The sequence below is a fragment of the Bos indicus genome, chromosome 15 (assembly GCF_029378745.1).
Source record: "Bos indicus isolate NIAB-ARS_2022 breed Sahiwal x Tharparkar chromosome 15, NIAB-ARS_B.indTharparkar_mat_pri_1.0, whole genome shotgun sequence".
NCBI lineage: Eukaryota > Metazoa > Chordata > Mammalia > Artiodactyla > Bovidae > Bos > Bos indicus.
Window position 1 is genome coordinate 81074378 of NC_091774.1, and position 12450 is coordinate 81086827.

The window sequence follows — 12450 nt, forward strand, 5'->3', positions numbered from 1 at the left end:
CAGGAAGGCACGAGGCAGGTGCTGCAGCGCCTGCCACCTTTGTGACTGCAGGGGACCAGGGGTGGTTGGGAGATGGAAGCGAGCACTGGAGACCACACAGAGCTGCACAGAAGTGCAGAGCAACCTCTTGGGGTATTGATACCCCGGGCCTGACAGGCTGCGGCAATGCCCCCGACGGCTGTGCCATGCTGCCCCCTGGTGGACACGAGCTGGAACTCAGTCTCCACCTTCTCTGAGCCCCACTGCCTTGTGGCCTTGCTGATGGGCAAAGACTCCACCAGCTGAGCCCCTAAGAGGGCTCAGGCAAGGCAGACCTGTCCTCCCTCTAGGCTCCCAAGGCATCTTGGAATTGTCAACACCAGAATCTTCCAGCTCTGGGGCTGTACTAAGAATCCTTAGCAAAGAGGTGCATGCAGGCTCAGTGGCTAAGTCTTCTCGGACTCTTTGCAACCCCGCCGACTGTAGTCCGCCAGACTCCTCTGTCCACGGGATTCTCCAGGCAAGAACACTGGAGCGGCTTGCCAATTCCTCCTCCAGGGGGATCTTTCTGACCCAGGGATCGAGCCCACGTCTCCTGTGTCTCCTGCACAGGCAGGCGGGTCCTTTACCCCTGTGCCACCTGGAAAGCCCAGCAAAGAGAACTCACAGTCAAACCAGCTGATGATTCTGGGGTTGACCGTGTCTTAGAGCTCAGCTCAGGCCTCCAGTCTCCTGGAGAGTCAAGTGCTTGGCCCCGACACGCAGCTCAGAGTTTTGAGCTATGCATTCTCTCCTGAAATGTGGTTATATTGCCCTGCAATTATCCAGTATCATTTTATGACCCCCATATAGGAAAGGAAATGTTATCATTTTCTCTCTGGAAGATGCCTGCATAAAACCCAGAGACATTGAATCATCCTCGGTATTATTCATGACTCTTCAACAAGCATGTCTTTCTCTAAAGATACACATGAAGAGGAAAAGCATAACTCTGTTTCATTAAAGAAAATTATGGACTAGAAAGAAACTAAGGAATCTTGGTTTAAATAAACTAACTCTTGAAAGGTTGAAGGTTTAGTCCTGAGGCAAGAGTCTCATGGCTGGGCACCCAGCGCCACCTTGTGGCTCCTCGCAGAACAGCAAGCCCAGCCTCCACTCTGCCTACATGACCCATCATCCACCCTTTGCTGCTGCTGCTGCGTCGCTTCAGTCGTGTCCAACTCTGTGCGACCCCAGAGACGGCAGCCCACCAGGCTCTCCTGTCCCTGGGATTCTCCAGGCAAGAACACTGGAGTGGGTTGCCATTTCCTTATCCATCATCCACCCTTTAGAAGAATATATAACTGAGAACTGATCAGGATCTTTTATTTTCATCAAATTTGTACTGAAACCTCTCCTATTACACCCACTAATTTGCAGCATGAAAAAACAGGCAGAAACACAATCAAGTGCCCAAGCAAGAAGTGTGAATCTAGAAATATTCTTTACCCATAACCCCTTTAGCTTACCTGGTAAAGAATCCGCCTGCAATGCAGGAGACCCCGGTTCAATTTCTGGGTCGGGAAGATCCTCTGGAGAAGGGAAAAGTTACCCACTCCAGTATTCTTGGGCTTCTCTTGTGGCTCAGCTGGTAAAGAATCCGCCTGCAATGCAGGAGACCCCGGTTCGATCCCTGGGTTGCAAAGATCCCCTGGAGAAGGGAAAGGCTACCCACTCCAGTATTCTGGCCTGGAGAATTCCACAGACTGTATAGTCTGTGGGTTCACAAAGAGTCGGACACAACTGAGCGACTTTCACTTCACTTTTCATAATTCCTCTTAGCTATTCCAGTCTTAGCCACATAGAGATTTAATTAATGACATCTCAACAGGTATGCATGCCTTTTCTCTTTTCCTCTTTCTCTCTCTAGAAATATCTTTCGCTGTTTCTCAGGCCCCAGCCACTTAGATAAGAAGTGATCTCCAGCACAGATAGGTGTGAGACAAAGCTACTTAGTGACCGAGCCAGGCTGCAGGGCTGGGCTCTCGTGACTCACTCAGCAAAGGTTTCCTGGGTTTCTCCTCCGTAGGAGATGCTACACTAAGTTTACCTGTGAGTCAGAACACTGTCGAGGCCTCTACCTTCAGAAGACTGGGAGCCTGGGGACACGTAGTCTTTGGAAGTGGGAGTCTGGTGTCTCCCTTTACCTGGCAAAGCTATAAAGCTATCCCTTTGCACTTCACCCAAAGCTCTGTCCCCAGGATTTGATATGGCATCAATGTACAGAGAGGCCAAGCTTTCGGAAAAGACAGAAAGAAAGAAGGAAAGAAAGAAATGAAGGAAGGAAAATGGAGGGATGAAAAGAGAAAGAAAGGAAGGAAGGAAAAAAGACCAAGAGCCTTGTGGGGGAGACAGACTGCTACTAACTAATGATGTAAAAAAGCAAACCTCCAAATGTGGAAGCAAATCTGGCTATTAGTTCCACAGCCAGAGGTTTAGATCCTGACTCCTAGAGGCTTTCAGTACTGAAAAGATTATGACCTCCTCCACAATCGTTTCTTTAAAGATTTTTTGACGTGGACCATTTTTAAAGTCTTTATTGAATTTGTTACTTGGGCTTCCCAGATGTCACAGTAGTAAAGAATCCACCTGCCAATGCAGGAGACGCAAGAGATGTGGGTTCAATCCTTGGGTCAGGAATGTCCCCTGGAGTAGGAACTGGCAACCCAGTCCAGTACTCTTGCCTGCAAAATTCCATGGATGGAGGAGCCTGGTGGGCTACAGGCCATGGGGTCGCAAATAGTCAGACATGACTGAAGTGACTTAGCACGCAAACAACACCTCTTAAACATGGACTGGACTACTGACTTGCTTCTATAGTCCGTGGGGTTGCAAAGAGTTGGACACGGCTGAGCACGCACACACAGTACTGCTTCTGTTTTATGTTTGGTTTTATGGCCGAGAGGCGTGTGAGATCTTAGCTCCTCAACCAGGGATTGAACCGCACCCCTTGCACTGGAGGATGAGGTCCTAACCACTGGAGTGCCAGGGAAGTCCCCATAAGCAATGTAGGATGAAAACAAACAGAAGCAAAAGATAAGTAAAGGGGAATTCCTCGGTGGTCCAGGGGTTAAGAGTCCATGCTTTCACTGCTGAGGCTGCGTGTTCAGCCCCCGGTTGAGGAACTAAGATCCTGCAAGTCTGCAGCACAGTCAAAACAAACAAACAAAAACCAGATAAGGATAGTGAAATTTCACAAAGTCTTGTCTTTCCCATGATGACTTCTCTGAAATTAGCATCTTTTGAAAAATTAGGAGTGACCGTGTTTCACTAACACCTGAAATACAAAATATATACTCAGTCTGCCTCTTGGGGAATCCAGGACTGGATATATATATAATAGGAATTAAGAAAGACTTCCCTGAGAAAAGAGTAACATCTCTGGGAGCATCAAGATGAGAAGGCAGATAGGAGAGAAGGCTGGCCAGTACTGGGCAGAGCACGTGCAAAGGTCCTGTGGCAGCCTGGAGCTTCAGGCAGCTGAAGCCGGAAGTCAGCGGGTGAGACTGGAACAGAAGACAGTGGGGCGCTTATCCCACGAGGCGGCCAGGAGCCAGGCCACACGCGCTTTTGTGGGCCACCTGGAGGCGTTTCATCTTTGTCCTCCAAGCCGTGGAAAGCTGTCAAAGGGCTGAAGTTAGCAGGGCGTGTGACAAGATCCAGTGGGTGTTACAGAAAAGCTGTTTGGGTCGTATGCGGGAAATGGATACGAGGGAGTTCAATTAAGAGAAGCTTGTCCCCAGAGAAGATGAGAGGAGCCTTGATTAAGGGGGTCCAAATGGAGAGAGAGAAGCGAGTAGATTGCGGAGATATTTGGGGCGGGCTGACGGGCGGACGGGCGGACGGGCGGACGGCCGACGTGCGGACGGCTCCAGACCGCCGGTGCAGACCACGCCTCTCCTCGCCCACCCTGGGGCTTCCTGTTGATAGGGCCGCTGCCTGGCGTCCTCGAATTCAGAGCTAGAAAAACAAAAGGGTGAGCACCCCAAGGGACAGACTGTTGACCGCTGGGAGACAGAAGCCAGTGGAAAAATTCTTCCGGCATTCTCTCCCAGAGGGCTGGTCCGCGCAGGAAGTTTATATAACTCAGAGTCATCTTCCTACACGTGGGCCAATTCATAATATGCATCGTCTTCTTGACATTCCCTTCTTCCTGCCTCACGCTTCTTATTACTTACTCCTACCCCTTATTAGAATGTAACAGAATAAGTGGTCTTCTATCGCGTATTTATTCCTTACTTCTACGTACTTCTGTCTTATTATGTACTTCTGTCTTCTATCTGGGATTTTATTCCCTAATAAAACATGAGCACAGAATTCCCCTGCCTCAGATCTTTCTCCTAGGGGACCCCGGTCTAGGCGGTAATATAACCCCGCAAATTGTAACTGAGGACACGGCTGCAAGACTCAAGGCGGAGCGCCCAGCCTCTCCACTACAGCCCGCTGCCTAACTTCGGCCTCCGGACGGGTCGCAGGACAGAAGTAGACGTTATACGTTTTTTCTGGGTCACATCTTTTTTTTTTTTTTAATTTTTATTGGAGTATAGGTGCTTTACAGAGTAGTTTTATTTTCTGTGGTGCAGGAAGGTCAATGAGCCGGACGTAAGCACATATCCCCGGTTCTTGATTGCCCTCCCTTTTAGGTCCCCGCAGAGCGCTGGGTGGAGGGGCCCCTGCTATAGGGCAGGCTCTCATCAGTCGTGTTTTATGTATAGTAGTGTACCTGTGGACTTCCTGGTGCTCAGACGGTAAAGACTCTGTCTGCAATGCGGGAGACCCGGGTTCAACCCCTGGGTCGGGAAGAAGGTTCAATTCCTTCCTGGAGAAGGAAACGGCAACCCGCTCCAGTATTCTTGCCTGGAAGATTCTACGGACGGAGGAACCTGGTAGGCTACAGTCCATGGGGTCGCAAAGAGTCGGACACGACTGAGCGACTTCACGGTGTGTATATGTCAGTCCCAGTCTCCTAACTCATCCCACCCCCTCTTCTGCCCTTGATGTCCACACGTTTGTTCTCTGTGTCTGTCTCTATTTCCGCGTCTTTTAAAAAGGAAATTGCTGACTCTTCACTTTCTTTCTTCCCACCTGCCCCAGCCCTTGGTCTGGAACATGATGGCCCAGGTGAGTCAGCTTTGACCGGGTGGAGGAAGACAACATCTGCGGGAGTGGAGAGCAGCTGGGCCCCTCCTGGAGGAGAGCTGAGCCGCCCACCTGCCTCTCCCTCTCACAGCTCCCCCTGCACCAGAACCCACAAGTAGGGCAGAGAGGAGGAAGGCCAGGTCTGGGGGAAGCCCACGAGTCCAGCTTCAGACAGTCTCTATTTGAGTAGCCCTTGAGAAATCCAAGTGAAATGGCAACTGGTCAGTCAGACATAAGTCTGGAACTCAGAGGGGAGGTCTGGACTGCAAATATAAATTTGTAAGTCATCTCGCTCTCCCATGTGGCTGGTAATTAAAGTTTAAAAGTATCCAAGGTGTAGTGAGAAGAGAAGGGAGCCTGTGGCAGGCAACTGCTAAGATAGCCACAGTATAATCTCCACCTCCCAGTAAAGAACCTGTCAGTGCCAGAGACATAAGAGACACGGGTTCAATCCCTGGGTCAGGAAGATCCCCTGGAGGAGGGCATGGCAACCCACTCCAGTATCCTTGCCTGGAGAATCCCATGGACAGAGGAGCCTGGTGGGCTACAGTCCATAGAGTCGCAAAGACATGACTGAAGTGACTTAGCACGCAAACAGTATCTCTTAAATGTGGGCTGGAACATACTGACTTGCTTCTAAAAAACGGAGTATAGTAAAAGTGATGGGTTGTCATTGCCGAGATTAGATTACAAAGACTGGCTTCCACCTTGGCTGTCCTTTCCCCAAGTCACTTGCTCTGAGGGATGCCTACCATGGTGCAAGCTGCCCTACAGATAGACGCACATGGCAAGGACCCAAGGAGACCTCTGACCAACAGCCGATGGGAGCCTGACACCCTCCGTCCAACATCCTGAGAGAAAATGACTCCTGCCAGTAACCACATGGAGGAGACTGAAAGCAGCCTCAACGGCCTTGGTGGAGGTTTCGGGTGATGACTCAGCTCCAGGCAAGGTCTTCACGGCAGCTTTGTGAGACTCCTACCGGGAGACACCTAGCTGTGCAAGAGCCAGGCCCCTGACCCAGAGAAGCAGATAATGAACGCTTGCTTTCCAAGCTGCTACATTTGAGGTTCCTTTGTTTCTCAGCAACTGAAAATTAAGGCAGAGTCCAGGCCAGGGTCCTGAGGACCCCTCTCTTTCAGTGGCTGGCAGAGAGGAACGAACCTGCAGAGGAGGGAAAGGAGGTGGTCCAGGTGGGTGTCCAGTCACCACATCCAGGAGCAGAGGACAGTTCAAGGAGGAGGGAACAGTCGATGATGGTGGGATGCTGCTGACAGCTGAAATAAGATGAGAGAAAAATACTTGAAGGACATCAAGACATGGAAATCACCGCTGACCTTAGAAATAAGCTGTTCTTTCAGGACAAATGGGCGTGGAAAACCTGTTTGAGGTCACTGAGTAGAAAGTTGGAAAGGTCCAGAACTTTTACTAGAACTTTGGCAGTGAAAGCAAAGAGAAACAGAGCAGCGCTTGGAGCCAGATAGAATTTTTTTTTTCTCTAGTGGCAAAAACTTGAGTTTAAAAGCCAGTGGGGACTTCCCAGATTACAAGATGAGGGGTTCCACCTGCCCCCCAGGAAACAAGCTTAACTAATGAGTTACTAAACTCAGCCACTTCAAGTCGCTAGGAGGTGTCCTATGGGAGGACAGCCAATGAAGAAACAGTTATTCAAGAACTAAACCTCATGGAGAACAGTAAGCATCTGTTTACTTGAACTATAACACAAGCGTCTGTGAAACTTGAACTATAACACATTCCCTCTCTCCACGTCTCAACAAAACAATGGCAGCTCCAATCTGAACAGCTGTGCTTAAAAAATGAGCCTTCCTACCCTCTAAGTTCCCAGTCAAGGGGTAAACTGTTTCACTGTGAAAGGCAAACCACTGTCATTTCTCATTTCCCCAAACTCCAAGTTGCAGAAGCTAAACTCCTGGCCTATGTGATCGAGCTAAATCATTTCAGTCGTGTCTGACTCTGCGACCCCATGGACTGTAGCCCGCCAGGCTCCTCTGTCCATGGATTCTCCAGGCAAGAATACTGGAGTGGGTTGCCATTTCCTTCTCCAGGAGATGCATGACCCAGGGATGACCCAGGCATTTCCTGTGACTCCTGCATTTCAGGCAGAATCTTTCCCACTGAGCCACTCTTGGAAAGGCAACCAAAATATCAGGGCGCACTTACCCCCACCAAGTCTTAATCATGATCGGAGAGAGCCTCCACGCCAGGCATTGCCAGCCAAGAAGATGGGGACCCTGACTGCCCTCACCCAAGTTCATGTCAAGAGAGGCAAGCTGAGGACTTCCCTGGTGGTGGAGTGGATAAGAATCCACCTGCCGGTGCAGGGGACGTAGGTTCAATCGCTGGTCCGGGAACATTCCACGTTCCACGAAGCCACTAAGCCTGTGTACCACAACCACCGAGCCTGCGCTCTAGAGCCTCCGAGCCACAACCACAGAGCCCACAAACCAAAATGCCTGAACCCTGACTGCCCTAGATCCCGTGCTCTGAAACAAGAGAAGCCTGTGCACGGCAACTGGAGACCGGTCCCCGCTCCCCACAACTACAGAAGCAGCGGCAGCAGCATCAAAGACCCAGCACAGCCAAAAAAGTTACGTGAAAAAAAGAAAGGCGAGCTGAGAAGACGCAAGACCACCCTCTTCACTCAGCGCCCTGCTCATAAATCAGGAGTGTCCGCTGAAAGAGTGGACCACAGTCCCTGCCCCCAGCTCTGGAGAAGGGCTTCTGAGATTTCACCCCAGAGGAAAGGCAGTAAGAAATGGAGAGCTCCACAAAGACAGACAGCACTGACATGCATTTCAGTGGGTAGAATACAGCCTCCACAAATAAACCCTCACATTTACAGTCCATTGATTTTTGGCAAGTTTGCCAAGACAATTCAGTGGAGAAAGAAAAATCTTTTCAACAAATAGTCCTAGAGAATGGTACAAGGGAATGATGTTGACTCCTTATCTGACACCACATAGAAAAATTAACTCAGCAGTGTGTGTGCATACATGCTCAGTTCCTTCGGTCGTGTCCAACTCTCTGCGACCCCAGGGATGTAGCCCACCAGGCTCCTCAGTCCATAGGATGGATTTTCCAGGCAAGAATACTGGAATGGATTTGCCATTTCCTCCTCCAGGGGATCTTCCCAACCTAGGGATCAAACTCCCACCTCCTGCATCTGCTCTATTGGCATCAGGAGTGTCTACCACTGAGCCACCTGGGAAGCCCACTCACAATGGGCCAATGTCTAAATCCAAGAGCTAAATCTGTAACGTTGTTTAGAAAACATAGGAGTAAATCTCATGACCTTGGATTAAGCAACAGCTTCTTAATATGACACCAGAGCACAAACTGCAACATCAACAAAGCCCAAAAATGGATAAATCAGGCTTCATGCAAAATTTAAAACTTCCTTGCATGTTTTTATCCATGCCAAAAAAAAAAAAAAGACACCATCAAGAAAGCGAAAAGACAACCCCTAGAACAGGATAAAATGTTTACAGTCATATTTCTGATAAAGGGCTTGTTTCTAGAATATAATGAAGAACTATTACAGCTCAATAATGGAAAGACAAATGACCCAATTAAAAACTGGCAAAAGATCTTCACAGGCATTTTTCCAAAGAAGATATAGAAATGGCCAATAAGCACGGGAAAAGATAATCAACCTCATTATCCATCAAGAAAATGCAAAGCAAAACTGCAATGAGATACCATTTCACACTCACAAGGAGGGCTGTAATCAAAAGGGGAGATGATAGCAAGTGTTGGCAAGGATGTGGAGAAATTGAAACCTCACGCGCTGCTGGTGGGAGTGTAAAATAATGCAGCCACTTTGGAAAGCTCTCTGGCAGATCCTCACAATGTTAACCATAGAGTTACCATGTGCATGCGTGCTAAGTCACTTCAGTTGTGTCTGACTTTGCGACTCTGTGGACTGTGGCCCACCAGGCTCCTCTGGGATTCTCCGGGCAAGAATACCAGAGTGAGTTACCATTCCCTTCTCCAGGAGATCTTCCCAACCCAAGGACTGAACCTGTGTCTCCTGCATTGCAGATGGATTCCTTATGGCTGAGTGACCGGAGAAGGCCTAGAGTTACCATATGACCCAGCAATTCCACTCCTCAGCATGCACCCAGCAGAAATGAAACTATATTTCCACACAAAAACACATACACAAATGTTCATACAGGCATTATTCATAACGACCAAAAACAGGAAACAACCCACATACCCATCAAGTGAAATGTGGTATAGCCATACAAGGGAATATTATTTGGCAATTTTTTCATAATAAAGTATTAACATGTGGCTTCCCTGGTAGCTCAACTGGTAAAGAATCTGCCTGCAATGCAGGAGACCCCGGTTTGATTTCTGGGTCAGGAAGATCCCCTGGAGAAGGCATAGGCTACCCACTCCAGTATTCTTGGGCTTCCCTTGTAGCTCAGATGGTAAAGAATCCACCTGCAATGTGGGAGACCTGCCTTCGATCCCTGGGTTGGGAAGACCCTAGAGGAGGGCATGGCAACCCACTCCAGTATTCTTGCCTGGAGAATCTTCATGGACAGAGAGGAGCCTGACAGGCTACAGGCCATGCACTTGCAAAAAGTCAGACTCGACTGAGCAACTAAGCACAGCGATGCATGGTACAACATGCTGACTGTTCAAAGCATTGAGAATGAAAGCTGCTTTTTACTACTGGAAAGAAGTCAGTAACAAAGAATCACAAGGTATGAGTCCATTTACTTAAAATGTCCAGAATAGGCGAATCGTAGAAACAAAGTATATTAGTGGTTACCTAGATAGCATATTGAAAAGCAGGGACTTTACTTTGCCAACAAAGGTCCGTCTAGTCAAGGCTATGGTTTTTCCAGTGGTCATGTATGGATGTGAGAGTTGGACTGTGAAGAAAGCTGAGTGCCGAAGAATTGATGCTTTTGAACTGTGGTGTTGGAGAAGACTCTTGAGAGTCCCTTGGACTGCAAGGAGATACAACCAGTCCATTCTGAAGGAGATGAGCCCTGGGATTTCTTTGGAAGGACTGATGCTAAAGCTGAAACTCCAGTACTTTGGCCACCTCATGCGAAGAGTTGACTCATTGGAAAAGACTCTGATGCTGGGAGGGATTGGGGGCAGGAGGAGAAGGGGACGACAGAGGATGACATGGCTGGATGGCACCACTGACTCGATGGACGTGAGTTTGAGTGAACTCCGGGAGTTGGTGATGGACAGGGAGGCCTGGAGTGCTGCGATTCATGGGGTCGCAAAGAGTCGGACACGACTGAGCAATTGAACTGAACTGAACTGAGGGCTGTGGGGCAGGAGAGGGAAAAAGGGAAAAAAATGCTAATGGGTATGAGAGTTTTTCAAGGTGATGAAATGTTCTAAAATTGGTTGCAGTGTTACTTTTCTGGATTTTGTGAGTTTGTAGCATTTGCCATCTTTTTAAATTTCTTAATGTGTTGTGATTTGTTCTCATTCTAAATAGTCTCTTCTGTAAAATAAATTTCATCCACAAAATCAGAAAAAATAAAAAGTAAATAAAGTAAAATTGATCATGGTGTTGTATAATAGGAAGAAATACATTGCCGTAGGTTGATCATACTTCAAAAGCAATCAATGAGCCAAATAAACAAAAGAACTCATAGAAAAAGAGATCAGACTTGCATTTTTTCTATTTCTTTAATGTTGTATCAATACCTATATAAGATGGTGGATATTCACTAAGCTCTTATGCCATATCTGCTGTGCTTAGTCGATCAGTCATGTCTGACTCTTTGTGACCCCGTGGACTGTAGCCTGCCAGGCTCTTCTGTCCATGGGATTATCCAGGCAAGAACACTGGAGTGGGTTGTCATGCCCTCCTCCAGGGGATCTTGCAAACCCAGGAATCAAACTGGGGTCTCCTGCTTTGCAGGCAGATTCTTTACCCACTGAGCCACCACGGAATACCTTACATTTATATAATGCTGTATGTCAGTTATATCTCAGTAAAACTGGAAGGAAACAAAGTATTTTTAAGTCTCTTTAAAAAAAAAACTGTAATGATTGCATAACTGAATACACTAAGGGTTATTGAGTACACTTAAATAGGTAAATTGTATAGTGTATGAAGGAGAAGGCAATGGCACCCCACTCCAGCACTCTTGCCTGGAAAATCCCATGGATGGAGGAGCCTGGTGGGCTGCAGTCCATGGGGTCACTAGAGTCAGACACGACTAAGCGACTTCACTTTCACTTTTCACTTTCATGCATTGGAGAAGGAAATGGCAACCCACTCCAGTGTTCTTGCCTGGAGAATCCCAGGGATGGAGAGCCAGTTGGGCTGCCGCCTATGGGGTTGCACAGAGTCGGCCACAACTGAAACGACTTAGCAGCAGCAGCATAGTATATGAATTATATTTTTAAAATATTTTTATTTTTTCTAAAGGTGTTATTTTAAAAATAAAAGTCAACAGGGAGGATCCCGTTGAAAGAAAGTAAAACAGATGAAAGCAAAAAGGCCTAAAAAATAATTAGTGGGCGTGGGGGGGTCCAAGGCTGAGGCAGGAGGCTGGACCCTGGTTCCTCAGAGGGTTGGAGTGGAAGCCAGAGCTTTGAGAAGGTGGCCGCTCTCGTCTGTCGTGAGCAGTCGGGAGGTCAGAGGTTTGAGAAGGTGGCTGCTCTCGTCTGTGGGTGAACGGGAAGACAGAGGCCTGAGGAGAACGGTGAGGGTCAGAAGCACCGTATGGACCTGAGACGAGGACTGCTGGGAAGGCTGACTCCCCTTCCCTACGGCTCGCTGCGGTCCTCACACGATTCAAGGGCTTCTCGAGCACAGGCGCTTCTTAGGGGGTGGAGGGAAGTGGGGATCCGGCCAGCGAGCAATGGACGAGCTTACTCAGATCTGGCAAGCAGCGAGTGGGGAGGCTCCCGACGGGAGGAGGAATTCAGAGTGGAAAGCAGAGCAGGGACCCCCCGCCCCCGATGGTCCAGCAACCGAGACGCTGCACTTCTCAGGGGAGAGCGGGTACATGTATACACGTGTGGCTGAATCCCTTCACTGGGCTCCTGAAACCATCACAACGTTGTTAATCGGCTACACCCCAGTACAAAATAAACAGTCACTTCCAGGGCAAGGGGTGAGGCTTCGATCCCTGATCAGGAAACTAGGCTCCCACATGCCATGTGCTGAAGCCAAAAAGTAAATTAACAAAGCATTTTTAAAAAGTAGAAGAGGAGGAGAGGCAAGTGCTAGCCACCTGGAATATTCTGAACCAGCGGGCACCCACACACAGGACAGCGTCC